General features: G+C 36.7%; 1 pseudogene; it reads left to right on the top strand.

The window, feature by feature from the left end:
• The first annotated feature begins 1,345 nt into the window (after window positions 1-1,345).
• LOC113335717 lies at window positions 1,346-2,028 on the top strand (annotated as a pseudogene).
• Window positions 2,029-4,617: the final 2,589 nt, after the last annotated feature.

The raw sequence follows: 4,617 nt of genomic DNA, 5'->3' as shown, positions 1-4,617 counted from the left end.
CTAGTTAGACATGTTAAGCCTAACAAATTACATGTCAATGGAGTTGTTCTCTTTTCACGGAAATAACTGACTAGATCTTTTCTTCACGTGGACACAGTCATCACCATCAGTTTGGCTCACTGCACGGTCACCTTCGTATCTTGTAAACGGACAAAAATATTCCAACATGATTTATTCAGAAAGGAGAAGAAGAATGTAACTAGCAATGTGTTTTAAATTAGAAGACTATTATATACCAATAACACCCTCATCTTTTCGACACATGTTAATTATGCTTCGCCAAGTGGCGAAACACTTCTGACATGCATAAATGGGTTGCCCGTCTTGGTTGGGACTTGGGACCATATGTTAATATTGACTTTTTTGTGAGTTTGACACCATCGATGGAATACGCCAACTTGAAACATGCATTCATTTGTTTCTTTATAGAGCTTGTAGGCCAACTGCGGACATTGATGAGCTTCACTCGCAACCACTTGATGAGAGTAGTTGCAAGAGTTTTATTTTGCCGCGTCTCCTTATTGAACCATTAGCAACGTACTGCTGATGTAAGTTTTTATGTTATCTTGGCATCCTTCTTTTGCTTTATCCCGTCACTTGTTGACGGGATTAAAAAAATCAAGATATTTGCACCATTTTTCTAAATGTGTATTGCTAATATAGACAGAAAAACAAAAACTAATGAAAACTGTGCAGATACAAGTCCCTCAAGAACTGTCCACTATAACAATATTACGCGATACATTGAAAAGAAATAGTTGGTATCTAGAAGTATAATATATACAAAATGATTTAAATAAGATATAGGTAGCTAGTTTCATGTAAATGTCCTTGTGACACCATAACCAGACTGTCGTGTCACTCTTTCGGCCTGATTTCGGGTTTTTAGGCTCCGCACACTGTTTTGGTTCGGTTTTGTAGAGGCAAGTGTATGAGTTAGAAGTTTGTGGTGCAGTCTAGTTAAAGAACTGCATTGTGTCGGTAAGCATCCAAGAAAATTGCAGCATCGATTTAAAGGTGTGATAGTAGGGGAAATGGAAAAAATCTTCCATATTCAGACGTTTTACCTAAAATATATTTAGTCCCCTACTAGTTTAGGACTACCCCCTCTCTAGTAAGATATTTGGAGTCTTTTGGTTGTGTAATAAATGGACATTAAAGTATTAGGGTCTGTTTAGTTTTGATGATTCTCCTCCCTCCACATGTCCTTGAAAGCGTTAACTACATCTATCATATTGTCTAGATTAAGAATCCTAAGACTAATACTATTTTTAGTATAAACAGAGAAAGCACTGACTTATAGTTTCACAATTTTTGAGACTTCGACAAATTTAAGAACTTCAAAATGGCGAAATCGCAAGAGATAGAATGTTGTTCTAAGATTAAGTCTTCTACTTGTTCTTCAGTTTCTTCTTGTAATGGGTCTCTGCAACATCAAAATTTTGATGATAAAAATGCAACAGAAACAGAAACCAACCGAAGAAGTAGTAGAGACAGTTATAACAGTAAGCATCCGACATACAGAGGTGTAAGCATGAGAAGTTGGGGGAAATGGGTATCTGAAATTCGTGAACCAAGAAAGAAATCAAGAATATGGCAGCAAGAGCTCATGATGTTGCAGCTTTATGTATTAAAGGTAACTCAGCTATTCTTAATTTTCCTGAATTCACGGATTCACTTCCTCGTCCTGTTTCTCATTCTCCTAGTGATATTCAAGCTGCTGCATCTAAAGCTGCTTTCATGAAAGAATTCAATGTAGAATTTCGCTCAACAGCAACAACAACATCGTCTTCTTCTTCATCATTATTATCTTCAATGTTATCATCTGAAGAAGATGATGAATTAAGTGAGATAGTTAAGTTACCCAGTCTTGGAGATATTCATGATACAAATGAATCTACAATGTATGATTTTATATTAGTTGATTCAACTTCGATTGATTATGGATGGGTTTTTCCACCACCATTATTACAGTACTGTTGCCATGAGGATGATGATTCGGGACGTCCCTTGTTGGTCTTCTCTTGATCAGTTACTGTTAGGTGATCAAGAAACTTCTATTCCAAGTAGTTTTGGAGCTTTGTTAAGTTTCCTGTGTATTTCTCGTTTAAATCTTTTTTATTTATTTACAAGTTCTGTAAACCCGCGCAATTGCGCGGTTAGTTTGTAAATTTGATTTACCCGGTCATTGCCGCAAATGATCTTGTCAATCTTTCCAACAAAAAACTAAAAGAAAACTTGCTTTCACCTTCATCTTGTTTCTTTTGTGGAAGCCTACAATTTAACTGTCTTTTTTACCTCTCTGATATATCTTTCTAGTAAGACCGTCTCCAAGACTCCAATCACTACCAAGTACCAACAATAATGATCAGCATTAGACAATCTCCTATCCTAAACTTCAATTTAAATCTAGAATTATTGTCATATTTAAGTTTTCCTAAAATGCTGAATAAAAAAAATTCATTGCATATGAAAATAACTCAACCCACAAAATATTTGTGTACGTATGAGCTATAAAGAATTTCCCCTTTATCGCTTCAACAATGTCTTCGTAATGACAGAGTTAGCGGTTTGCTTTCCACACGCAACTATTCTCCATGAAAGCATAGTTACAGTCATATCCATCCAGATTACACGATCACCAACATCATTATAACCTCCAACTAATCTTCAAAAACGGTAACAAACTGATACAAATTTTGAAGAATTTGTATTTTACATTAAAATCATTTTTACTTACCCCTTGTTCCGATCCATCGGTTGGTCAAGAATTATCTCTTCAGAATTAATAGAAAAGAAGAACAGGGAAAAGGATCTAACCTGTTTGGCAGTGTTAGGATTCCTTTGTGGAAATCCTTAATATTTCTGCAATCACCATAAAGAAAGAGCTGTTGCATCTTGCATGGTATCAATTTGATAAGTGATGTGCATTCGGCATACATTATACTAAAGCCTATCTTCTCGTATATTCTGAGAAAATCAAACCATAATGTATTCGTGTCTTACTTTTTCGAAAATATTGCTAATGCGATTTAGAGCATCAACTGCCCAATCAAAAAGACTGAAAAAAAAACTTAATTTATTACCATGGATGAAAATTATTATTACACGTACGAATATCTTGAACGGTGTTCCTGTAAAGATTACCATGTATAGTTATACCTTTAAAGTTCCATAGCATGTTTTTTTTTTTCGATTTGAAATGTGGCATATCTGCACTTCCATACAGTCAATCATCGTGATCTCTGAACAATGTGGAAATGATTTCTTTTTCCCCAAAACACATGGTTGTTGGTCAAGGAAGATGATGCATGACTGTCTTCCGAAACACAGTGACGCTGGTGATGGTGGCGCCAGCCTTATCTTTTCTCATACTGGAGCGAAGGGACACATCCTAAGATGTTTCGAAGAGAGAATATAATCAAAAGAGACTTGAATTCAAAGTTATTAATTACGTGTCCCTTAATTATCTAAGAACTTGTGCATGAAAGTTTCAAGAAATCATCTTTTTCTCGTACTTCACCAAATTCTCCAACTTCCATCATTTCAATGGGTTGTTTTGATCAAAACCAATACAGTGATTGTAAACCATGGGAAGAACTGATTTCTAACCACTACTACTATAAAGCCAATGGGGTAAAACAGAAAGCTTTGCGCCGTTTCAAGACAATCCGTGTGATTACTGGAAATCCATCGACACACCAAATGGAGAATACGCAAGATCTAAGACATAATAAACACTAGAACTTAAACTTATTTATTAATCTCAAGCGAAATACAAGTTACACTCGTGGGTTACAAGAAAACCCTAATCCCTTCTCCCAGCCTATGAATTACAATGAAACCCTAACTCTTTCTTTTTCCTATGCTAGACCTTTCCCTCTCCACAAAATCTCTCCCTTTACATTGTCCAAAGGTCTCTATTTATAGGCATAAGCAACTTTAGTGGCATACATCTCATATCATCTCGCTGAGGTTACTTTATGCTTCTCCCGGAGCATATTTCATAAGGTTTTTCCCCACCTTTCGCTGATTTCACGTGGTCTTATCGAGACACATGTCCTTTTTCTTGCGCCCTACTGCTCCTACTTCGCGGTTTTATCTTCTTCGCCAAGTAATCTTTTAGAGATTTCGCCTTAGTATCTTGATGGTCCTTCTACTTTATTCGGGGTGGAGAGTTATCTTCGCGCTTGGGATTTGTATTTCGCCTTCTGATGTTGACTGATTTGACAGGTCACTGACACGGATCTTTGACTAGGATTTTCTTACCTTACTTGGTATGACACGTGGCAATCCTATTTCGTGTACCTACATTTTTCCTTTTCTTATTATGTCCAAGTTGATGCGAGGATGGAATAAGAACCGTTTCAGTTTCCTTAACCGTCACGTTCTCCATACCCATAATTCCACGTGGCCACGTTCCCTGGGTAACCGTCCGTCATCGGTCACCTTTACATCGGTCATGTCGCTTCCTGGTTTTACCGGTCCCTTCTTCTTGCTATAAATACACTTCTCCACCCTTACTTGAGTTTCTTTTCTGCCTCTTCCAATCTCTGCTCTTTTCTTGTTTGATCTCTACTCTTACTTTTACCTTATTTTCCCGAAATCCTCTACTTT

This window comes from Papaver somniferum, unplaced genomic scaffold, assembly GCF_003573695.1.
Source record: "Papaver somniferum cultivar HN1 unplaced genomic scaffold, ASM357369v1 unplaced-scaffold_15, whole genome shotgun sequence".
In the NCBI taxonomy this organism is placed as follows: Eukaryota; Viridiplantae; Streptophyta; class Magnoliopsida; order Ranunculales; family Papaveraceae; genus Papaver; species Papaver somniferum.
Note: the sequence above shows the minus strand (reverse complement) of the source record. Positions and strands in the feature narration are given on the sequence as shown.